General features: G+C 40.4%; 1 pseudogene; it reads left to right on the top strand.

Moving 5' to 3' along the window:
* Positions 1-1605: 1605 nt before the first annotated feature.
* Positions 1606-18942, top strand: LOC149209531 (isoeugenol synthase 1-like; annotated as a pseudogene).
* Positions 18943-27109: the final 8167 nt, after the last annotated feature.

Raw genomic sequence — 27109 nt, forward strand, 5'->3', positions numbered from 1 at the left:
AGTCATTTGGGGTTTGGGGTACTGGTTCCATATGAAATGTAATTTGAACTCCTGTTTCAAAGTGTGAATGATTTAAGCTTGTTATCCTATACATTATACATGATATTCTTGTTCACGGTTTCTGTACAATATTGATGTGGGTAAACTTGTTGTGGAAATCACGAGTTAGGGTTCCACTTATTTTATTGTTTTCCGGTAGTCATGCAACTCTGTGTTAAAATCAATTTAACTTTTTCCCTTTACGAAATTAGAATGTCTATGGTCTCTTGGTTAAATTTCTAATTTGTAATTCTAAAATTCACACAGTCAACTAAGAGAATGCTTACCAGATTCATTACAACATTAATTCTACTATAAATAATTTACCAAACAAAAAAATACTTGTACAGATCTTAATTCCACAGCTTGTATGACCCTGAATATAGAGGTTCTCTAGTTCCAAACAGATATTTACTCTACTGTAAAAGATTACTGGTACTTAAGGTGACCAGTTGGTTCCAACTCTACCATTCTTGTTCCTCTGTAGATATAAGTACAATAATTATCCTACTTTTAACATTTCAAGTATCCTTTCATCATTAAGAGCTCCAACCACATCTTTTCCAATCTCAGTAAAAGACACATAATTTAATTTGCGCAACAAATTAATTCCCAGAGGTACCACTTACCTGAGTTGGGATTCAAAGGAAAGAACTCCAATGGAAGAGGTCACCTTTGTTTTTTGCTGCTTGTCATCCTCCCGTCCGTGAGATTTGTCTTTCGGGACCAAATCTCCCCCTAAGCTTGCTCACAAGACCTCAGTCTTCTGCAAGTTGCTCGCACATAGTGCTTATGCTATCTGGTCATCACCAGACTTAGCAATTCTCCCCTTACCACCTGACCTTTCAGCATGGTTTTTCCTCCCCCCACTTCCTTTTCTTTGAAGCATTTCGCAGTTAGGGGAGGTAGTTAGGATTTTTTTTCTGGCAATTTCCTTTTTCCAACTTTCTTCCATGAGAAGTTATAAGATTTGCTAATACTCAAATCATTTCTCATTTTCAATAATTAACAATATTATCCTACTCAAACAAGTAATAACAATAATTATTCAGTTTATTCTTACTGTGGTAAAATAAAATATTTACAGCTTTCTGGGGACATTACAATATACATTATATTATTTTACTAAAAACTCCACAACTCAGATTTGTATTCTATTACATTTATAACTCAATTTTATATTCTAATACATTTATAAGTCAAATGTTCGAACAAATTTCTACCAAGTTCCAACAATATTGACAATCACTATTATGGAAAAAAAAACCAGAACTTAGAAGAGTTATGCTAGGGCCTTTTCATCTCTCAATCTCTTTGCCATATTTCCATTTATCCAAAAATATAGGGATAATTCTCTCGAAAGTTTCTCACTCCATCCACAAGCTCATGTCCAACGCATGACAGGTGAGCTTCCTATGAATATCTTTAGCTACATATACTCATCATATGTGACTTCTTATCCATACCCCTCTTTCTAGACATCTCTGCCTTTCACTGTAGCTCGGTTTGTGCCCAAAGCTACAAGATCAGGGAGAGAGATCTGTTATGATCGTGAATAAAATTTTCATGATGAGTAGAGTTTTGATAGTTGGAGGCACCGGATATCTCGGAAAATACTTGGCCAAAGTTAGTGTGTCACAAGGCTATCCAATGTTTCTACTTGTTCGTCCCGCTATAGCTGTAGTTCTTGATTCCTCGAAGGAAAAATTGCTTCAAGAATTAAAAGATAATGGCATTCATATTCTTATAGTAAGTGATTCATTGTTTTTCTTGGCCCCCCGTATGTTCATGCGATATTCTTTGATTATTGCCACATTTGCATTAACATGTTGTTTATTATGAGATGTAGTAGAATGCTAATAGTTTGTTTTCCTTGCGGCGATTTAACAAGGATCTTTAGATGATCACAATAGCCTTGTGGATGCAATCAAGCAAGTAAACATAGTAATATCTGCAGTTTCCATTCCTCAGCATTTGGAGCAATTTAATATCATAAGGGCCATTCAAGAAGTTAGAAACATCAAGGTATATATATTATACACCACTTCATATTCCTTGAATAGTGCCGCCCTCTAAATATTAGAGCGAAATATTGATTCATGTATTTTGGGTTTTCCTTTCATTTACGGAAGTAGAGATTTGTATCGTATTTTCAACAATATATTGATTCATGTACTTTGGTTTGTCCTTTCATTTACAAAAGTAGAGATTTGTACTGTCAGAGTTTGGCAACGAGGTTGACTGAGTAGAGGCCACTCTCCCTCCGTTTCAGAAAGTCTGTGACACTAAAAAGAAAATTCGCAGCTTTGTTGATTATTTTCTTCATCCCCGTCAAAAACTAGATCTAGAGGAAGTTGTGATCTATCGGATGGTATCACGAAAGGTATGTCCTTGCAATGTTCATTTAATGACCATCAACATCTTTCAACCATTTGTGTACAGTGATGTGTGGTTTGATGGTAAGTCTACTTGGGTGAAGCCTGGGAGACCATAGTTCAAATCTCATTGAGTACAATGGCTTGCTGTGGTGTATGCTCGAGAAGCAGATTCTCCACCCCCGCCTTAGCGACACGATTCACCACCCCTGACTTGGAGGCACGCGGCACGAGAATCTCATGTTTTGCTAAAACCATAGGATCCACCCCTGCCTTGGTGGCACGTGGCACAAGAGTCTTCTTAGTATATCGACTTGCAGGCAATGAGTCTCAGGCTTTGCTAAAACCATATGATCTTAGTATATCGACTTATAGGTAGTTGGATGTACTCTTGTGTTATAGCGGCACAAGAGTCTCACGCTTTGCTAAAACCATAGGATCTTAGTAGATCATAGGATCTTAGTATATCGACTTGCAGGTAGTGAGTCTCACACTTTGCTAAAACCATAGGATCTTAGTATATCGACTTGCAGGTAGTTGGATGTACTCTTGTGTTATAGTGGCAGTTACGAGGATTAATCCTGGGTCTCCCATAGATTAGGACGAGGACTGAGAGTCTCACACTTTGCTAAAACCATAGGATCTTATTCTATCGACTTTCAGGTAGTTGGATGTACTCTTGTGTTATAGTGGCAGTTATGAGGATTGATCCTAGGTCTCCCATAGATTAGGACGAGGATTGAGAGTCTCACGCTTTGCTAAAACCATAGGATTGTAGTATATCGACTTGCAGGTAGTTGGATGTACTCTTGGTGTTATAGTGACAGCTACGAGGATTGATCCTGGGTCTCCCATAGACTAGGACGAGGATTGATCCTGGGTCTCCCATACTCTTGTGTTATAGTGGCAGTTACGAGGACTGATCCTGGGTCTCCCATAAATTAGGACGAGGATTGAGAGTCTCACACTTTGCTAAACCATAGGATCTTAGTATATCGACTTGTAGGTAGTTGGATGACTCTTGGTGTTATAGTGGCAGCTACGAGGATTGATCCTGGGTCTCCCATAGATTAGGACGATGATTGATCCTGGGTCTCCCATAAATTACGACTCGAAGTTACCGATTCACCATGTGGTTAAAAAAAAACATCTTTCAACCATTGGTGTTAAAGAAAAAGGTAGAGAGAATACATACTGGGTATAAGCTATCCAGGGTAGATACTGCCATATAAATAAATAAATAAATATATATATATATATATATATATATATATATATATATATATATATATATATATATATATATATATATCTATATATATATATATATATATATATATATATCTATATATATATATATATATATATATATATATATCTATATATATATATATATATATATATATATATATAAAGGGAAGAAGGAAAATTTGGAGTGGATATGCTAGAAAAACTTATTAGATTAATGTGTCCAGAACAATCTTCTACTGATAGTTCTTCAATTTTCACGTTTTCTATTTTTTTTTTTCTGAGATTTACCCCTATTTCACCCATTTGTAAACCAAGCCTCCATATTTTAATAAAATAAGAATTACCTAAAAATTACTTGTTTAACATATCTCACCAACTTAACCTAGAAATTATTTGTTTAACATGTCTCACCAACAATAAGATTTAGCCAACACTAAATATAATTATGAGAATTTGTCAGGCCAAGGTAACTCCAGAATGGGCAGAAGAAAACTGATTGATTATTTCATTAGATAACTATTGTTTATATACATAAATGAGACGGATCAGTTCATCTTCTTGATGACTGTTCACGTTCCAGTTTACCCAACCGCTGAGGATTAGGTGTGAACATTCCCCCCCTTAATCTGAAGGGATGTTGGTGAGTCCAAGCATCGTTCTGAATCTTTCAAGCTTTTCTCTTCCAAGCGCTTTGGTGAAGATGTCTACAATTTGCTCATTTGTGGAACAATGACGGAGATGGATTGTTTTGGCCTCAACATGATGTCGGATCAGATGATATTTAGTATTGATGTGCTTAGTACGATCATGGAACTTTGGGTTCTTGGCCAACTTTATTGCAGAGGTGTTATCAATCATGCGTGGAGTTGATTGTACTTGTTTTACCTGCAAATCTTCAAGAATTTTCCTGAGCCACACAATTTCTTTCGTTGCTTCAGCTGCTGCCACGTATTCTTCTTCTGTTGTGGAATCTGCTGGAACTGATTGTTTGCGTGATCTCCAGGAGACAGTTCCTGATCCAAGATTCATAGCATATCCTGAAGTAGATACCCCAGTTTCTTTGTCTCCATCGAAGTCTGAATCAGAGTATCCAATCAAGCTGAAGTCGTCCAACTGTGTATACTTGATTCCAAGGTCTTGAGTTCCCTTCAAGTACCTTAGAACTCTTTTTGCAACAGACCAATGTCCCTCACAAGGCTTTTGCATAAACCTGGAGAGGATTCCAACAGCAAATGAAATGTCTCGTTTGGTAGTAGTGAGGTAGATGAGACTTCCTACAAGCTTTCTATACTTTGTTGCATCCTCAAATTCCATTCCTTCAATAGATGTGAGCTTCAAGTTTTGTTCAATTGGAGTAGAAAGAGGATTGCACTCTGTCATGCCAAATCTATTTAACAAATCTCCAATGTATTTCTTTTGAGAAAGAAATATGGATTTTGGATGTTGGGTTACTTCAATGCCAAGATAGTAATGAACATAGCCCAAATCAGTCATTTCAAAACTTTTTCCTAATTCTTTCTTTATGGATGCAATATAGCTTTCATTTTTCCCTGTCATTAAAAAGATCATCTACATATACCACAAGATATACAACTGTTTTGCCAACTTTCTTGACAAATAAAGTTGCATCATCAAGATCAAAATGATTGAAGTTGAGTTTCAGAAGATGCTCAGTTAGTTTTTCATACCAAGCTCGTGGTGCTTGTTTGAGGCCATACAAGGACTTCACAAGTTTGCATACTTTATGTTCATGTCCTTTCACAGCAAATCCTTCAGGTTGGGACATAAAAACATTCTCTTTTAGATCTCCATTCAAGAATGCAGTTTTTACATCCATTTGATGGACTTTCCAACCGTTCTGAGCAGCTAGTGCAAAGAGTGTCTGGATGGTGGCCCATTTTCCTGTGGGGGCAAAAGTTTCCTCATAATCGACCCCTTCCTTCTGTGCAAAACCTTTTGCCACAAGCCTAGCTTTGTGCTTGTCAAGTGAGTCATCAGCTTTGTATTTGTTCTTGTAGACCCACTTGCAGCCAATTGGTTTGGTTCCAAATGGAGGATCAACCAGCTTCCAAGTGCCATTCTGTTATAGACATTTTTGTGCCTCGCAGCATGGAGCATGAAATGTCAATAATTACAGGGATCCTCAGTCCCTAAACATGTTGTTCTTACCCCTAAAAGAACAAGGTCATCAAACAACAGCACTTCCAATCAGTTCTCCACCTGAAAACACTTCAAAACAGGCTAATTTTGGATCATTTCAGCTGCTCCACTGAGCAACTGCGCTGAATGTCAACTGCTCTTCCTTGTACCTGCGCTGAAAGTCAAAAGCAATGAAGGCTACCTGCGCTGGGCGAGATTGGCCAAGTGGCACAGTCATTCTGCAAGGTGTCAATTGCCCAGGAAGCTTCCAAACTGACACTTGGTTCATGAGATTCGCCCTGTGATGAGTAAGAGGTACTTGATCACCATGTGTAAGCAAGGATCTCCAAGTGGACTCAAGAACTGAAGATTAACTGAAGAGGGAGAGGACACAAGGCAGCTTTATGTCAGTCTCAAGCTGACTCATCCTCTCTTCTTCTCTCTATATATAGAGCTCTTCTATGAGGTCTAAGGAGGCTGGAATTTTGTGTAAAGCAAGGAGGTGCTGTTGGATTACAGTTAGAGCTATTGGGTGATTGTTTTACTAGAGGTGAAGAGGAGAGTTCTTGCTGCTGGGGAGGTGCTGCTGGATTGGAGCCATCATTGGTTGTAACCTTCTCAGAACCCTGTTACTTCTATCAATAAAGTTTTGCATGTTCTCCTATATACTTGTATTGCATTGATGTATTGTATTTACATGTATATTTGATTCACTCTAATCCATGCATCAGTTATGAGTACATGTATCTTGTAGTTTCCTCTCTTGTTTTGTGCAGGATCTGTGTGTAGCTGGACCGGCAAAGAGAGCAAGGAGCTGGGAACAAGAGACAAAGAGAGAGGATCAAGATCAACTAAGCGAAGGACACCAGGTTAGTTAATCATTTCTTCCCCTCTCTGTACTTTCATAAAGGAAAACATCAAAGCTTTACTTTCAGTTGTTGCTAAAGACTGTCACCTTTAGAGTAGGGATAGGGTCATCCGCATCGGATACTTTTCCCCACAACACATTCTTTATGAGGGCATCATACTCCTTCTGCATCACTTCTTTCCATTCATCATGAGAAGCAGCTTCTTTGAAGGAAGTTGGTTCAAAATCTGTAGACAAGTTCAATTCACAATCATAAGTAACATCCATATCAACAGGTGAATTAGAGTTATCTACATCACCTCCATCTTGTCGGTTTGTATTTTTGGTTCCTGTTTTTCCGATTTCATCAGGATGAACACTTTCAAGTGTCTTTGTCAGCCACTTTTGGGGACCTTTCTGAGATGGTCTAGGCGGTTCTGTTGATTGAGTTGGGACTGAATCAAGATTGAGTCTCCCAATTCTATCAATTACATCACTTAAAGGATCATCCGGTGTTGGAGTTTCATGCAAGGGAGATTGTTCTTCAGAAGAAGATTCCACATGTTGATCTAGTATAGGAATCCGCCCTTCAAGATGTGGAATCTGATTATCAAACTCTTGAAATGATTTCATTTTTGTGAATCTATCCAAGCGATCAAGTTGCCGCTCAACAACACTGTCAGATTTGGATGATTCAAGAAAAATGACATCTCTAGATACAACAAACTTTTTATTTACTTCATCATAGAGACGGTATGCTTTAGAGGTGTTTGAATACCCCAGGAAGATACACTTATGACTTCTAGCACCAAGTTTGTTTCTATGTACCTTTGGTATTAAAGCATAATAGGTGGAACCAAAAATCCTGAGGTGTTTTACCGAAGGAACATGTCCATACCACAATCCATAAGGAGTCTTGTTTCTTATAGCACTAGATGGACATTTATTCTTTATATATGCAGCACATAGAACAGCATCAGCCCAAAACATTATCTTTACATTTTTGAAGAAAAGCATGGATCGTACCATATTCAAGATTGTTCTATTCATTCTTTCTGCTACACCATTCTGTTGGGGATTATAAGGTACAGTTGTTTGATGTTTGATCCCATGTTGGCGAAGATAGTTTTCAAATTCATTTGATGTATATTCTTTTCCATTATCAGTGCGAATAGACCCCATATGAGATTGTGCATAATTTTCAATCCACTTATGAAAATTCTTGAATGTTTGAAAAGCATCAGATTTGTTCTTCAATAAATAAACCCAACACATTCTGGTGTAATCATCAATAAATGCCATGATATATTTATTTCCATTTGCAGAAGGAACAGGCATTGGACCACATAAATCTGAATGAATGAGTTCAAGCTTCCTATGTGCTCTTGAATGTGAATCATGAAAAGACTGTTTGTTATGCTTTCCTAGAATTGATCCAGGTGGATATTGGTGGCCACCTACCAAGTCCACCTGGACCCCCACCATTGTCTTTCTCAGCATTTTCAGTTTCCTTAATTGTAGCACAGTTTACTATTTTTAGCAGTTTTTCGGGTCCTGAACTTCTGGAGCCGTTTTAAGGCCCTAAACGACGTTTTTTTGGGAATCTGGGGCAACATGGGTCCATGGACCCATGTTGCCTCCCAAAGTGGTAGTACTCGGATAGATCTTTCTAACGAGCTATTGTACGCGTCAAACGGAGATCATATGCCAAAGTTATGACCCCGGGAAGTTGATGTACCAATTTACCACCAAACGGGGCCCACAGTTTGGCGTTTCATCTCCTAGGGTTAGGTTTTGGAATGTTAAGGGTTTTCCATTATTTCTCAACAATAAATAGGCCTTCGAGCCTCATTGTAACACAGTTCAGAGGCATGTAGCCATCACATCTCTTCTCAGAGATAAGCTATCATCGCCCTAGCTGGTTTATTTCCATTTCTGGTTGTAAGCATATTTCAATATTTTTCCATTAATGAAATGAAGTATTATTTCCGCTGCATCTTTGTGTATATGGTTATCTCTGTAATTTGTTGCGTTCCTGTTTAAATCCGGATCAGTGGTATCAGAGCGGTCTGCTTTTTCTCTGTTTTTCTTTGCATGTCCCCAACAAGGTCGGGATATGAGTTAGGGCTTGAACTGGTTGAACCTTTGCAAGACCAGCCTCGCAAATCCTGACGGCCTCCCATGGCGGACAAGAAGAAAGACGAGGGGGCAGGAGATCCCATCAAAATCTTGCTCGAAGAAGCCCTCGAGCGACAACGGAACGCGATGATGGAAAACTTTGCCCAGATCCTTCATCGGCTACCCAGAAGCAACGCATCGGCTTCCAGCAGCTACTCTGGAAACGCCACACCCTTTAAGGTACAAGTTAATTTTGAAATCCCCATATTCGAGGGTCAGATAGATGCAGACGTCGTAGATAAATGGTTAAATCTACTAGAGGGTTATTTTTCTGTTCATGAATTTTCGAGTCGGGAAAAGATTGTTTTTGCCCTTCTCAAAGCAGCCCCCCACGTCAAGGACTGGTGGGAAACCTACTGCGAGCAGAAGGATGAAAGTACTGGCTCACTATTTTCAGCCGCACCCACCTGGGATTCGTTCCGGGATGCCATCAAGGAGCAGTACTACCCTGTCGGAAGCTATGAGGATGAATACATAAATTGGACCACGCTGCGGCAGGGAAGGGACCAAGACGTGCCGGAGTTCACCAATCTTTTCCATACCCTTCGCACAAAGTTGGGTATCAAGGATTCGGAGCAACAGTTGATACTCAAATACCGTGGCTGCCTGCACAAGTACATCCAAGAAGAAATACAATTCCTAAACATCCCCTCGCTCGGCGTAGCATACCGATATGCCGTCAAGGTCGAGCAGAAGTTTAAACAAAAGAAGCGAGACTTTGGGTCTGCGAATCCGAAGCAGGGGAAAGGTGCCCCTAAACCACAGAACAAAGGACAAAGACAAGGCGGGACAGCCCAAGACACTCAGCCGAAGCTGCAAGCAAAGAACAGCGTCGCGAAGCCGAGAAAGGACACTGGAAAATGGTGCGAGTTCCATAAGAGCTCCACTCACAACACAAGTGAGTGTCGGGCCAAGCAGTCACTGGTGGCTGAGCTAAAGGTTTCAGAATCAGATGCATGTTCCGACTCTGAGTCAGAACCCGATAAGGGGTATGAAAAAGGGAAGCAGATCATTGATGCGGATCCCAGTGCCACTGTTGCTACTGCAAAGATCCAGAAAAATGAACCCGAAGATCCAGAGGAGGAGGAGCATCTCTTCCACTCCCAGATGTGGGTAAAGGGCTCCCCGATACAGTTCATTGTTGATAGCGGGAGTCAAAAGAACCTCATTTCGGCAGAGGTCGTGAAGCGGTTGGGCTTACCGACCACAGCACATCCACAACCATACACCATTGGGTGGCTTCACCAAGGACGAGATCTTCGCGTGAGCCAGTAGTGTCGCCTTCCATACAACATCAAGCCCTTCACGGATGAGGTATTGTGTGACATTGCTCCCCTTGAAGTTTGTGATGTATTACTAGGACAACCATACTTGTGGAAGCGACATGCTGTGTATGAATCAAGGCCTCGTGCTGTTATTGTTACATTGGGAAATAAGTTGTTCAGGATACCAGAGGTAGCACCACCTGCCGCCATCTCTTTGATTACTACAAAACAATGCAGTAAGATCATTTCCAAAACCAGGAAATTTGTTTTCTTGATGATACGCCCTCAAGGAAAGAAGAAGACAGTGGCCGCGGCCTCCAAACGGGGTCCCTCTGCACGACAACTACAGATGGACAAGGTTGTGGAGGAGTACGAGGACATCTTCACCTCCCTGGCAGGGGTTCCTCTGCACTGTCAAGTCAAGCACTCCATCGATCTGACCCCAGGTGCGCCTCTACCCAATGGACCAATTTATCGGCGCTCCGTTCTGGAGAACAATGAAATCAAGAGGCAGATTCAGGAGCTCTTGCAGAAAGGTCACATTCGTCCGAGTTCATCACCCTGTGGGAGCCTGATCGTGTTGGTACAGAAGAAGGATGGGACGTGGAGACTCTGTATTGACTATCGGGCGCTGAACAAGATCACTGTCCGTAATAGGTACCCGATCCCACGGATTGATAACCTCCTAGACCAACTAAAGGGGGCGAAATATTTCAGCAAGATCGATCTGAAGTCAGGATATCACCAAGTACCAATCGAACCCTCCGATGTGTGGAAGACTGCCTTCAAATCCAAGGAGGGCCTCTTCGAATGGTTGGTCATGCCTTTCGGATTGACGAATGCTCCTGCAACCTTTATGAGGCTAATGGATGACATCTTGCGGCCATTCACCAACTCCTTTGTAGTAGTATACTTGGATGACATTCTGATCTTCAGCCAGAGTTGGGAAGAACACCTCCACCACATCCGATAGGTTCTCCAAACACTGCGGCAACACAAGCTATGTGCCAATTTGGAGAAATGCACTTTTGGCATGACCCAGGTTCAGTATCTGGGATACATCATTGATGAACAGGGGGTGCATGTCGATCCAGCCAAGATCCAAGTCATTCGGGATTGGCCCTCTCCAACCACTCTAACAGAGCTCCGCAGCTTTGTAGGTCTTGCCAACTTCTACCGCAGGTTTGTGTTGGGGTTTTTTCATATTTCTTGGCCCTTGAGTCAAGTCACCAAGGGCGGGGCGAAAGCAAAATTCTTTTGGTCTGAATCTCAACAGAAGGCATTCAGGGAGTTGAAGGATCGCCTCTGCACGGCACCATTGCTCGCGTTACTAGATTTACAACAACCATTTGAGGTCGAGACAAATGCCTCTGACTATGCTATTGGGGCAGTCCTTACTCAACATGGACATCCAGTGGCATATCAGAGTGAAACACTTTCAGACACAGTCCGGAAGTACCCCACTTATGATAAAGAGATGTATTCCATTGTACAGGCCTGCCGACAATGGAAGCATTACATTTTGGGGAAGGAAACGGTTATCCATACAGACCACCGACCTCTGCAGTTCATACAGACCCAAGGGAAATTGCAGAATGATCGCCATCAAAAGTGGTCTACATACCTGCAACAGTTTCACTTGAATATCAAGTATAAAAAGGGCAGCACCAATAATGTTGCAGATTGCCTCAGTCGGCCATCGATCATGGCGCTAACCATCGTGCTCAACTCTTGTGGGCACGAGACTTCTGATTGGCGACTTCTCTACAAAAGCGACCCAGAATTCGGCCACACATACCAGACACTCTTGGAGGGTCGACATGTTGCAGATTTTCACCTCCAGGACGCACTATTATGCCACCTCGGTCACCTTTGTGTTCCTTCAAGTGAGCGTGCCAAGATGATTTGGGAAGCACACTACAGTCGAGCTGCTGGGCATTTCGGGGTCGAGAAAACAGTGGCAGTACTGCAAAATTATTTCTATTGGCCAAATCTTCGACAGGATGTTGGGAAGTACATCCGATCATGTACTGCCTGTGCCATTGCGAAACCGACCATTAAGAAGCACGGCCTCTATACCCCGTTGCCTACCCCTAGTCGACCTTGGGAATCCATCTCCATGGATTACATGTCAGGCCTTCCTTCCACTAAGCATGGAAATGACTGTGTTTTTGTGGTCGTCGACAGGTTCTCGAAGATGGCCATTATGATGGCCTGCAAGAAGACTATCACAGCAGAAGCCACTGCTAAACTCTTCTTTGAACAAGTGTGGGTGCACTTTGGGATCCCATAGTCTATCATCTCAGATCGGGACAGTCGGTTTCTCAGCACATTTTGGTCCAGTCTCTGGTCAATGCTGGACACCAAACTCACGAAGTCCACAGCCTTCCATCCTCAAACTGATGGCCAGACAGAGGTTGTCAACAGGATGATTGTGCACATTCTGCGCATGTATAACTCAAAGCATCCACGCACATGGGATGAGAGCCTCCCCTATGTTCAGCACAGCTACAACCGAGCTCTTCACAGCTCCACTGGCCATAGCCCATTTCAGGTGGGCTTGGGATTCCAGCCACTATGCCCCATTGATGTGGCCATGCCCCTTGCAGCTACTCACATGAATTCAGCTCATGTCCAGTCCGAAACAGATAAGGCCACCAGCTTCATTGAGCGCATCAAACATATTCGCCAGCAGGTCCATGACATTCTTGAGAAATCAAATGCCAAGTACAAGCAGCGACATGATCAACACCGGGTGCCACACAAGTTTCAGGTGGGCGACAAAGTCTGGTTGCATTTGCAAAAGGAACGCCTCACTGGAGCCTATCGGAAATTGAGACCACTCCGATATGGTCCTTACACCATTACTAAGGCTATGGGAGACAATGCATTTGAGCTCAGCATTCCCCCATTCCTTGGCCTGCACCCAGTGTTCAATGTGGACCGCCTTCGGCCATACTTTCCACCATTGCTAGACGCATCCGACATTGCAGAACAGCTCAAACCCACAGAATTAAATCCAGATTGCATGGAACAAGCTGCCACTGATCGGATCATGGACACACAGATCAAGAACACTCGCCAACAGAATATCCAACTGTATCGAGTTGTCAAAGCAGGCCAACTCCTTCAGCAGGGCAAGTGGCTCACTAGGGAACAAGTTCAACAGAAGTTTCCTCATCTCATGGAGGAGCTCAACGCAATGGGGACCATTGCTTCCTAAGGGGGGAGGAATAATCCAGGTGGATATTGGTGGCCACCTACCAAGTCTACCTGGACCCCCACCATTGTCTTTCTCAGCATTTTCAGTTTCCTTAATTGTAGCACAGTTTACTATTTTTAGCAGTTTTTCGGGTCCTGAACTTCCGGAGCCGTTTTGAGGCCCTAAACGACGTTTTTTTGGGAATCTGGGGCAACATGGGTCCATGGACCCATGTTGCCTCCCAAAGTGGTAGTACTCAGATAGATCTTTCTAACGAGCTATTGTACGCGTCAAACGGAGATCATATGCCAAAGTTATGACACCGGGAAGTTGATGTACCAATTTACCACCAAACGGGGCCCACAGTTTGGGGTTTCATCTCCTAGGGTTAGGTGATCCGGATTTAAACAGGAACGCAACAAATTATAGAGATAACCATATACACAAAGATGCAGCGGAAATAATACTTCATTTCATTAATGGAAAAATACTGAAATATGCTTACAACCAGAAATGGAAATAAACCAGCTAGGGCGATGATAGCTTATCTTTGAGAAGAGATGTGATGGCTACATGCCTCTGAACTGTGTTACAATGAGGCTCGAAGGCCTATTTATTGTTGAGAAACAATGGAAAACCCTTAACATTCCAAAACCTAGCTCTAGGAGATGAAACGCCAAACTGTGGGCCCCGTTTGGTGGTAAATTGGTACATCAACTTCCCGGGGTCATAACTTTGCCATATGATCTTCGTTTGACGCGTACAATAGCTCGTTAGAAAGATCTATCCGAGTACTACCACTTTGGGAGGCAACATGGGTCCATGGACCCATGTTGGACCCATGGACCCATGGATCTTCGTTCTTCATGGTTATGGGTCATTCACAAACCCACAGTTTATCGAAGTCCATTTGCTAGGCCGCACACTGTCAGAATCACAGTTGGTCACAAGCATTACAGGGTATCTCTATCCTCGGATATTCATTTATCATGGTTTTGGGTTAACCACATAAAACCCTTACCTTCAGTGGGTATTCATATTCCACAGAGGCTTCGCAGGAGGGAACTTTACGCAATGGGGACCATTGCTTCTTAAGGAGGGAGGAATGATCCAAATGGGAAATGGCATCAACCCATGGTACTCATCCACCCATATTATTCATCAACCCATGGAATTTACCCATGGTAATGTAGATGGCATCCACCCGTGGTATTGTAAAATCCACCCGTGGTACTCATCCACCCATATTATTCATCAACCCATGGAATTTACCCATGGTATTGTAAATGGCATCCGCTCGTGGTATTGTAAAATCCACCCATGGTATTCATTCACCCATGGAATTGACCCGTGGTATTGTAACTGAAAAATACTATAAGAAACAAGTCACATTTTTTAAAAGGACAGATTGTCCGCCACAATGCAGCCTTTACAGTTATTATCGGTTTTAATAAAAAGTTTCTTTATGGTTTTGTTTATTGGGCATTCTCCTCTCTTATTTTTCTTCTGTCAATTCAAGTTTTCAGATCTTGGGGTTCTCTCCTCCCAAGATCCATTTCAATTTTTCAGATCTTGAGGGTCTCTCCCCCCGAGATCCATTTCAATATTTTAGATCTTGGAGGCCTCCCCCCAAGATCCGGATCAGTGGTGCATGTAGCCATCACATCTCTTCTCAGAGATAAGCTATCATCGCCCTAGCTGGTTTATTTCCATTTCTGGTTGTAAGCATATTTCAGTATTTTTCCATTAATGAAATGAAGTATTATTTCCGCTGCATCTTTGTGTATATGGTTATCTCTATAATTTGTTGCGTTCCTGTTTAAATCTGGATCAAGAATGCAAGCATCACATTGCTTATGTTTTCTAGGAATTGTAGGCAAACCAGCAACACCATTTTTCTTTAATAAGCGAAGACTGACATAGTTTAAATGTCCAAATCTAGCATGCCATAATAAACTTGATGGAAGTGTACCTTCTTCATGATGAGAAATATATGAGAAATGTTGTGCATGAGCAGGGGTTCCTTGCAGTTTAAGAGGTCTTTCTTCTTCTATTCCCCTCATGAGAAGTGAGTGGTCAGATGCCTTTCTTACCTCAAGCTTTCCATCAAACATATGAATGGAGTGACCTTGCTGGCGGATGTGGACCAAGGACAGCAAGTTTCTCTTGAGCTGTGGGAGATATAGAACATGATCCAGAAGAAAGTCTGGAAGGCCAGGCAGTTTAAGCCTGATTGTGCCAAGCCCTGATGGCTTGATTTTTGACTGATCTGCAAAGTATACTTCTCCATCAACATTGTCAGTGAAATCTTCAAAAAAATCTTTCCTATGAGTCATATGACAGGTTGCTCCTGAATCAAGCAGCCAATCATTTTTCGAAGAAGTAAGTGAAGCATTAAACGAATCTTCATTTACTCCAATGTTACATTGTGCCTCAATATAGTGAGCGGATTCAGGTGCTTTACCTTTGTCTGTATCATCAGTTTTACCTTTCTGCTGATTTCTTCTCTACTCAATTTTGTCCCATGGAAGCTTGCATGTAGAAGCATCATGTGATCCATTTCGTTTGTAGCGAATGCAATGCAGATCTGCCTTTTCTCCTTGAGAATGTCTGCCCCCCCTGCCTCTGAAGTATCTTCCTCTTCCTCTTCGTCCACCTCTTCCTCTTGTAGAATCTTGAGCAGGATGCTTTTCTTTATGAGCAAGGCAAACAGTCTCTTCAGAAGATTCAGGGACTGTCTTCTTTCCAAAGGCTTTCTCTCTTTCAACAAACTTTTTCACAAGAGAGGCAAAGGTTATATCTTTAAGATTTCCATTTGCTTGTAATGACTCAAGATAATTGGAGTAGGTAGGATAGAGTGCTTTGAGAAAGGCAATAAGAGGGATATCCAGCTCAACCTTAGTGGATTTAATATCATGCATTATAGACTTTACTTTAGATGTAAGAGCAAAAGGATCATTATTTTTCAGTTCAAGAGTGAAGAGTTTAATCATGAGCTGAACAACTTCAAGTGCAGAATGTGAATCATAGAGTTCTTTCAGCTTTTGTAAAGCTTCAAAGGCAGTGGAATAAGATGAAATATGACGACTTACTTCTTCATTTACAGATGCTGCAATCAATGCATAGGCTTTGCTGTTCTTGTTTTCCCAAATGACAAGTTCTTTGTCTGATGTAGGTTGCACAGGGTCTTTGTCTTCTTCTCCGACACACACTCCTTTCCACAACTCATTGTAGATGAGGGTGTGTTTTACCATCCGGGACCACTCATGATAGTTCTCCTTGCCAGTGAGAACTATTCCTACCATAGAGATGATTGAATGCATTTTGTAAAAAATACTTCTGCTAAAAAAAAAACTTTTGCTGATAGAAAGAACTTCTGCTGATAAAAAACTTTCTGCTGATATACAGTGAAATTGTACTCAAAAGGGTAACAGATTTCAAAATATTTATGCACTAAGTTTTCTTCAAATGTCTCCAAAATTTTATAAAATATCCTCCACAAAATATTCAAACAGCTTCCAAAACTTATTGAAACAGCGTCCAAAATGCATTCAAAAACTTATTCAAACAGCTTACAGCGCATTCAAAAACTTATTCAAACAGCTGGTCAATATATATATGCTGGTCAATCATCAACAAGGCATATACATGCGGTTTAATATCAAATTTTATGGAAACATATACCACTCGGACGGTGCCAATAGTTCTCTGACAGGAGCTTTCAGGCCTTCGAATAGTTGTAACCTTCGATGGATTGAATCGCTATGTGCCTTCCAAGAGTTTGGCATTGAGCACAAGTCGTTGGCTCCAAAAACAAGCCTAAACCCCACTATTTTTACAGCAGAAAGCGAAAACACCGTCAGAACCTACTGAAGGTTACCAATGGATATAACATAGAGGTGAGGTTGGCAACATTCGCATGCAGGTCACAACGAGGGATTTTGATTCTCAGCGGGAGCGCGATTATTACAAATGTTACCCTCCAGCAGTCAGTCGCTCCTAACTCGATCCTAACCTTCCACGGACGCCGCGAGATCTATGACCATAAATGAAAGGGCATTGTGATAAGCTCGGTCCACAGCGTAATTCTCCACAACTTCTACGTAGGCGACGTTGCAGAAAGCGATACAGTTCATATATACAAGGGGGTGACCAAGGTGTGGATCGATCACTTGACCTCCTTCAATGGGAAACTGGGCCTCGTCACAGTAATTCAGGGTTCCACCGATGTGACCATCTCCAACTCTCTGCTTTCCAATACGAATTTCAACATGCTCTTGGGTGGTTCGGACATGGATACAGTCGATCACAAGCTCAGGGTTACAGTTTATCGAAACTGGTTCTTGAATGCTTCATGGACGCGGAGACTATGACCATAAATGCGAAGGCAAATCATACACAGTCACCCTTGATTGGACTCTGTGCTATTCAAAACCCATGAGTGTGAAGACCAGAGCCGAGGCGCAGAGCGGATTGGTAGAAGGTGTCTTGCGAAAAGATTTGAATCTGATACGCCGTTTCGTTTGAAATCTCCTCAACAGAAGGGTTTCGTTTGAAATCTCCTCAACGGAAGGATTTCAGAGCCGGTGCATCAGGTGTGGACAGAGGCAATCAATGTGCAGAGAATCAATGACTTTTAACGGATGCGCATAGAGTCAAACGTTCAGGCATGGCCAGACAAACGTTCAGGCAGAGGCGTTATGGCCAGGCAAACGTTTTAGGCAGAGGCGTTATGGCCAGATGCGTTATGAACAGAGGAGTTACAAGGAATCTGGGACCTGTGCTCTGATACCATGTCAGGCCAGGGTAACTCCAGAATGGGCAGAAGAAAACTGATTGATTATTTCATTAGATAACTATTGTTTATATACATAAATGAGACGGATCAGTTCATCTTCTTGATGACTGTTCACGTTCCAGTTTACCCAACCGCTGAGGATTAGGTGTGAACAGAATTTGTAACATTAAAATAAAAAACCTATCATTTTAGTAAATCTTCAATTTTATTGGTTAAATTATATTTATATTAAAAATATTATCAAATTATTAAATCCACAACATTCAATTTTTTTTTCATCATCATGATAACAACCATGGAGAATCATTTCTCTTTATTTTCTTTCCTTACTATAATGGTATATAATCTTTCAATGGTAGCGTGGAAGCACACCCCCAACCCCCTTCCCCCATATAAATTTTAAGTTGCCTCTTGCGGCTTGATGACTTTATGGCTGAGATGGATCTAGTGTAATCAAATATTTCAGTTTACAATTTGATAGTTTATAAGTATTATATTATATGTAAAGTTTACTGTAGTTTAACAAACGTTTTAGTGGCTTGACTTGTTCTTTACTCTTTTCCAACCAAAACTATACCTGGACAGAAGTCACACTACGGTCTGATTATATCAGTCACAAATTAAAACTGACAGTGTTTTTATGTGGTGCAGCTGTTTTCAATTTAGAAGATGACATTGCAGCTTTCACGATCAGAGTGGCAAGTGATTTCAGAACCATGAGTAAGCTTGTGATTTACAAGCCACCAGGCAACGTAATCAGCCAGAGTGAGCTAGTCTCAGTGTGGGAGAGGAAAACTGGAAGAGCCCTTCGCAGATTGCTTATAAATAATTTGGTTTTAATTCGATAACTTTACTCAAATGATGTTTGGGGTGTGCGCTTACAAGTCAGTGATATCATAATATAGTACTTTTGTTGCAGACATTTTCCTAATATGAAGTAGCATATCTTAAAATGCAGGGAAGAAAATATCTGAAATGTCAAATTTTCTTAATCCATTTATTTTTAATAGGTAGATGTATTGGATGTAAAATTAACATTTTATTTAAAAATAAATGTTGCATATTTTAAAAGTAGGGGAGGGAATATTTAAGAAGTTAAATTTTGATGATGGCTAATTTTATTATATGTATTGAATGTAAAATTAGTACTTCATCTAAAATAAGTGTTGTAGGATATTTTAGGGCTTACCATTTAAGTTAGAAATTTTTTTCTAAAAAAATTGCACAAAACATTATAATTTGTATTGGTCAATGCTAAATTAATAGTGCCTAATAGGCAAATAGAATCCAATAATAATTTGGGATGAACTAATAAATTGAGATGTTTACACATTTACAATTTTACTCCTACATTTACATCTTATACCTATCTTTTTTTTATGCAAAGGCTTTTTCGAATTATAATGGGAAGTAATTGATTAACAATCTAAGATACACAAAAATTTGGTAAGAGTATATATCTACACTTTTATTGACCACATAATAATAATAATAATAATAATAATAATAATAATAATAATATATTAAATCCTTAATGCACATTTATAAATTTTTACATAGATGAAAACTTGAGTTTTTGGCTTACTTGTTGATACATTTTTTTTGAAAGTGTCTTTTACCAGCCAAATACATAAAATTGGTATGTGAGACCTCCTTATTTGTGAAACAAGAAATCAACCCCTGTACAATAATCTGATTGCTAAAATACACTAAATATACACACAGTGATATAAATAATATTAATTTGTAAATTTATCTTAATTTATAAATTAGTTAATTTACATTTACATTTTAAATTAAAATACTACACAGTTAATTAAATCATATTAAATAAATTAACTTTAAAAATAATAATAACATTGCAACATAGAAAAATAACATCTTTTCTTTTTTTAATCTCTCTTATATTTTATTTTATTTTATTTTATATAATCTATATTAATTTATAAATAGCAATTTGTAATTTATTTTGTAATTTTAATTTTTTTTTAATTTATAGATATGAATGTCTTCGGATTCTTCACAATTTTTGTCCTCATGAACCAATTAATATGGTTCATCCTCAAATATTTGTCATAAAGGTGAACCACATTAGTTGAGTCCACCAAATTTTAATAACGTGATTAATCCGAAAAATATTCTCAATTGCAATATAAATTACAAAAATCTAAAATCCATCCTTACTTAATTTATTCAAAAATTAATTATTTTATAATTTAAAACCTATTATATATATATATATATATATATATATATATATATATATATATATATATATATATAAAGTCAATAAAACACTATCATCCAAAGCTCCATACGGATCTTCCCACTAGTACATCCAGCTACAAGCTGGTAAAAAAAATCAAGAATAGACTTCAAGTGACGAGTTGGAAAACAATGACCACTTGCTTTTACTTCAAGCCTTCAAGTGATGAGTTGGAAAACAACAACCACTTGCTTTTAGGTTGTGGGTCTTGCGCTGTCTTCATATAACTATAGTTTAGTTTCCCATGTTATCGTAAATAAATTGAGCTTACTCCTTTTTTTCTTTGTTTATTGCAGGTAACATGTCCAACAACCAAAGTAGACTGGTATGGTGTTATTAGCATGCTTGGATTCTATGGCTCTACCACCTTCCGAGACCAAAAATGCCCTCTCCAAAGTCTTAGTTTCCTATTATCTTTTGGCCGAAAGTTTAAGAAGATTGAGCAACATGCAAAACAAGAGATATGGCAAGTTAGAGGTTGTCCACAATGGAGTAGTGGTCATCTTAGATTAAGCTTCCACGGATTTGACCATCGATGAACTCCACCACATCCAGAAGCCTTGCAGGACTTGGAAGAAGATGTTGTATAAGGTTAATATGAATAACTTTGTGGGCATTCTACCACTATTGGTTCATGTAACTTTGTCCCCTATTTAAGAAATAACTGAGCGTACACATGCGTGTGAACGTTCTGTAACATTTGTTTTCCAATGCAGGGTACACAACTGAGCTGTGGAGGGTTTGTTTTCTCTGTGGGATTTAGCCACTACTTATGTGATGGGTTGGGAAGTTCACATTTTTTTCATGCATGAATGGAGATGGCTAGTGGGGGAAACATGGTTTCAGGTTGTCTAGTGTGGAGGAGGCATTTGCTTCACCCTTGGTATCCACCTTGGGTTGAATACTCATATCCTGAGTTTAAATAGGTTTAGAATTTTTGTAATTTCAAGGAGTGATCACTACTACACCAAGGGCGCTTTTGAGACATTTTATTTAAGACAAAAGAAATCTTTTGTCTCAAAAACTCATTTTTTATTTTAGTTATTTTACATTAAAAATTAATATCAATTGATTTGTCTTCAATATAGACTTTAAGACAAAATAGGTTGAGACAAAAATATTTTAAGACAAAACTTTATATTTAAGACAAAAATAGTTTAAGACAAAAATATTTTAAAACAAAAGTAGTTTGAGACAAAAATATTTTAAGACGAAACTTTATATTTAAGACAAAAATAATTTAAGACGAAAATATTTTGAGACAAAACTTTATATTTAAGACAAAAGTAGTTTGAGACAAAAATTTAAAGACAACTTTATATTTAAGACAAAAATAGTTTAAGACAAAATTATTTTAAGACAAAAACAATTTAAGACAAAATTATTTTAAGACAAAACTTTATATTTAAGACAAAAGCATTTTGAGACAAAAATATTTTAAGACAAAACTTTATATTTAATACAATGACCACTTTAGATCAAACCTATGTTTAATACGATATTTCACTTTGAATGAAAATGGAGGGCAGCGTTGAGTTTCAAGGTGATCTGTGCGCATGTTCTAAACTGGAGCTCCCACGCCCCTGCTTCCTCAGCCCTTGCGGCCCTCCGCAGGCCCCCTGCCTGGCAGCCCCTACTGCTGGGCTCTCAATCCTTCCCGGCATCCCCGCAATCGGGCTCTACCTCCCTCCTCCAGCCAGTGCTGCTACTGGCACAGCATCCGCGTCTGGGTTTTGCGATCGCAGAGGAGCGTAGCCGCCGCCATGAGTGCGCCTGGGGGTGGGGAGCCTTCTCCCACCCCACCAATCTCTTCAGAAGAAGCATTCAGAAGATTTCTCTCGTAGAAAGGGAAGAAACATTTGATTCCAGAAGTCCCGAAATTCATCAAAAAACTAGAGGAAATTCCTGAGATCACCCTGCCAGAAGACCAACCGATAAAAAGCACCCTAGCCCTGGTTGATAGAGGGTTGGTAGGACAATTTATGGGATGCTGGCCCTCTACAAAAATAACAGATGACTGGATCCAACGCAACTGGAGGCCCCAACTGGAAAGCAATGTGATCTGCTATGTTGTCGGAAGAGGGTATTTCATTTTCTAGTTCACCTCCAAAGAAGATCGAGATTTGGTTTTCAGAAACGGTCCGTATTTTATGGGAAATCAGGGTCTGTATCTTAATAAGTGGACCCCCAGCTTCGATCCCTCAATCGATACCCCTAAAGAGGTCCTAGTCTGGGTTTGGCTTCCCAATCTTTCGATCCATTCCTGTAGCTATCACACCTTGCAGAAGATTGGAAATGGCCTACGCTGTTTCATTGACAAAGAAGATAACAAGGGCCAATATACCTATGCAAGAATCTATGTGGAAGTTGATCTAGAAGCTGGATTGCCCGAAGCGGTAAAACTTACAGTCAGAGAATGGCATCACTATCAAAAATTGGATTACGAGCAATTGCCTTTCAAATGCAGAACCTGTCACGAACATGGACACTTCCAACGAAATTGCCCAAAAGCTCCAACTGGGGACAAAGTGGATGAAGAAGGATGGAAAGAAATAAAAAAGGGAAAGGAAGTCCCAAAACCAATTGATAAGAAAAATTCAGGGCCATTGGTGAAGCCTTGGCCTAAACCAAAAGCCAAAGAAGTTCCAAAAGAGGGTTCTTCCTCTAGGGCAAAGACAGATGCCATTGGAACCCAAGAGGAACTAGAAGACCCATTGAAGAAAGTGAAAGAAGCAGAGGCAAAGTCAACTCTTCCTCCATCAGAGGATGAACAAGGGGAAAAAGAAGAAAACGAGGAGCGCATCAGTCTGGGCTCCGATTCTAAGGGAGATTCAGAAGATGGAGTCTCAGATTCAGACAGCTCACAAGTCACTCCTATCAAGTCGGCCAGGGGTCGAAAGTCCAAGAAGAAACAGAGAGAGGAACAAACTTATCTGGATGTTCTCCAAGGCTCTCAGAAAACTCTCAAAGGAATGATGAATACCAGATCTAGGCGCAAGCATGGTCAGGCTCCAAAAGGAGCCACAACCTTCCAAGCCAGTAAATAATGAAATACGTCTCCTGGAATTGTAGAGGGTTAGGCAGCAGGTTGAAAGAAGAAGCTCTGAAAGACATTGTAAGGATGTACTCGCCTGAAATCCTTCTCATCCAGGAGACAAAACTGGAGGACCTTCTACTCCTCCAAGCAAGCAAAGCATTCTGGCATAAAGGCCAAGGGAGAGTAGTCAGCGCTAGAGGCGCCTCTTGAGGGATTGCCTCCTTTTTGGATAGCTACAAATATAATCTGATTCACGGAGAATGTTTCCCCCATTGGCTATTCACTAAGCTCCTCCATAAAGAATCTGGCCACCAAGTAAGTATGTTCAATCTTTATGCTCTGGTCTTACCATCTGAGAAAAAAATTGTTGGGACTCACTCCAGTCCTATATTTTCTTGCACAACCCAGAAAATATTATTATTGCAGGTGATCTGAATGTTACGCTAGCTGCAGAACAGAAAAAGGGGGGCTTGATGGTTAGGGAACCAGCTAGATAATGGGTTGAAGACCTCATTTTAGATTGGGAATTGGAGGATATCAAGCCCACAACTGGGAAATTCACCTGATCAAAAAAAAAGGATAGGCCCCGGCCACATTGCTGCTCATCTGGACAGATTTCTTGTCCAATCCTCCTTCTTGACTTGTGGTCTAATGGCCACCTCTAAAATTCTGCCGAACTACAGCTCTGACCATAAACCCATTCTGCTTGAGCTCTCCTTGGATGGAAATCTTGGTCCCGTTCCCTTTAAATTATTCTCTATGGATTCATTAAGAAGGATTCCAGGAGGTGGTCTCTGAGGCCTAGAACCGGGAAGTTCATGAAGGATCCCCTCTCTTTGTGTGGGAAGAAAAAATGAGGAGACTTAAAAGGGAGCTCAAGGAGTGGGCTAAAAGGTTGAAAACGCCCACCGCCAAAAGAAAGGAGATGCATGACACTTTAACAGGCCATCAATTAACAATGGAGAATGTAACTCAAATCCTTCTTCAAAAAGAAGTAGAGCTGCAAAAAGATCTCCATAGAGCAAGTAGGGATGAAGAAGAGTTCTTGAGACAGAAGTCCAGAAATATTTGGTTACAGGTCGGAGACAAAAATACAAGCTACTTCCATAAGCAAGCTGAAGCACGCAAGAACTTGAAAACAGTAAATGAAATTCACTATCAAAACACTATGGTTAAAGATTCTGAAGGCATAAAGCGAGTAGCCCACTCCTTCTTCAAAGATCTTTACTTTTCCTTGGAAGAACCTCCTATCGATTCTCAAGCCTATCCGATTGATCTTATTCCTCACTGTGTTCAAGATTCTGATAATATTATGCTGACTGCTCTGATCAGTGTGAATGAGATTAAAGAAGCTTTGGATTACATGGATTTGGATAAAGCCTCGGGCCCTGATGGGTTCACTGCAAGGTTCTACCTGACTTGCTAGCCTACAATTAAAAAATACCTTCTGAGAATGATCTGTAAATCTCATACCTGCACCAAGATTGGAGGCAGTACCAACTCGGCCTTCCTTGCCTTGATTCCGAAAGACAAAGGTGCCACCGATTTTCGCAGATTCAGGCCCATCTCTTTGTGTAATACAAATTATAAGTTGATTACAAAAATCATAGCCAACCGTATTAAGAAAATTCTGTCGGTCATCATCCCTGAAAACCAAGGAGGATTCATAAAAGGGAGAAAGATTCTTGACAATATTGTGCTGGTGCAAGAAGCAATTCATTCAAGTTGTCATCGAAAAGAGAAAGGCATGGTGATTAAGCTAGATTTGACAAATGCCTTTGACAGGGTGAGACATGATTTCCTGTTTTCTGTGATGGAGAAATTTGGCTTCTCAAAAGTTCTCATAACTTGGGTGAAAGCCTGCATTGCCTCCCCTTGGATAGTGCCTCTAGTTAATGGTTGTTCAACGAAATTTTTCCAGGCCTCGAGGGGGCTAAGACAAGGTTGCCCTTTGTCCCCGCTTCTTTACACCATTCAAGCTTCGATGCTCAGCTTCCAGCTAGACTACTATCAACAAATCCAAACTCTGCCAGGCCTGAAAATGGCTCACAATGTTAAAGACATAAATCATGCCCAGTTTTCTTATGATACATTATTGCTTGGAGGAGCTAGCATAAATTCTGCTAGAACCTTCAAGAAGGAGCTAAACATTTATAGGGAGGTTTCGGGAAGCAAGATTAACCATCTAAAAAGCACGATCTATGGCTGGAATTTCTCGATCAAAGATTTGAAAGACATAACAAGGCTATTAGAAATGGAAAGAATCCTGACCTGGGAGTCACTTAAGTATCTTGGGATCCCAATCTTCAAATCAAATCCTAAGGTAGCTCACTGGATGACCTTGCTAGACAAGCTAAAACTCAGAATACAAGCTTGGGGAGTGTCATGGTTGAATAATGCTGGGAAGGTAATCCTTATGAAATCTGTTCTCATAAGTCTCCCAGTTTATCAGAACTCCATTCTACTAGCCCCTAAAACCTTTATTAGTGAAGTGGATGGTCTCCTGAGAAGATTTCTGTGGGAGGGAGGGAAAAATAATGAAAGAAGGCTTCATTTAGTTAATTGGGACACTATTAAGAAGCCATTCTTGGAAGGAGGTCTCCAAATGCGAGATCTGGCAGCCCAAAATCTTGCTCTGGGCTCCAAGTTCCTTTGGAACATTGTTTCTGGGAATCCTAGTTGGAGAAAGAGAGTTCTGTGGAAAAATTATTTTCATGGGCAGCATTTGAGGTGCTTGGACCAACCTCCTAGAATTTCGAAAGGATCACCAGTTTTCAAATTTTTCTCATAGCTTTGAAATTTTTCAGTCATAAGCTTTATTGGATCCCAAGTAATGGGAAAAAAATAAAAATTTGGGAAGATTCGATTCTTGGAGATCAACCCTTGAATCAGATGGCAGAACTGGAAAATATCAGAGCTTGGCTTCAGGCCAGCAATCTGGAAACCCTTTAGGACATCTCCAATTGGAAAAATGATGCAGAAAGTCTATGGGATGGTTGGAATTTGGGGGAGGTCTCTCATTGGCTAAATGGTGAAGCCAATTTATTGTTGGATTTGTTCCAAGGAAAATCTCCCTTAAAGGCCTCTTCTCAGGACAAAAGAGGGTGGGGTTCTCTTTCAGGCTCTTACTCAGTAGTAAAAGGTTACAAAAGTATGATGGCTATCCCTAGTGTCCCCCCAGAGCCAACTCAATGGAAATTTATTTGGTCTTTTCCTGCTCTCCCCAAAATTGACTTCTTTTGCTGGACTCTGGCACATAAAAGTATCCTCACTAGAGATAACCTAAGGAAGCTAATGAGCCCCAATTTTTGGTACAATTTGGGCTCATTTGGCCTACTTGCTTTGCTCAAACCATTCATCTTTTATTGCTTATGCATTCATTTCTTGGTTTATTCGTGTTGTTTGTAGGAAGAAGGGTAGGCATTCTATCTACGTGACTAATACATGATGCTTTCAGGTTTTTGGCATTAAAAGGGAGCAAAGACCACGAGAAAGGAGACAAGGAGACAGTAAGGTGGCACTGCTGGTTTTTAGGAGAGGATGTCCACAGTCTTGGGGACCTTCCTCATGATTCCCACCATAGCTCCGAGCTCCAACCAATCTCCCCACCGAGCTTAGAGGCAGCCAACTGTTCTACAGGAACAGCAGTTACAACTGTTCTACAGGAACAACAGTTACAACTGTTCTACAGGATCAGCAGTTTAACCTTCAG

Source organism: Pinus tabuliformis, chromosome 1_2, assembly GCF_031772625.1.
Source record: "Pinus tabuliformis cultivar Carrire ecotype Pingquan chromosome 1_2, CPIR1, whole genome shotgun sequence".
Taxonomy (NCBI): domain Eukaryota; kingdom Viridiplantae; phylum Streptophyta; class Pinopsida; order Pinales; family Pinaceae; genus Pinus; species Pinus tabuliformis.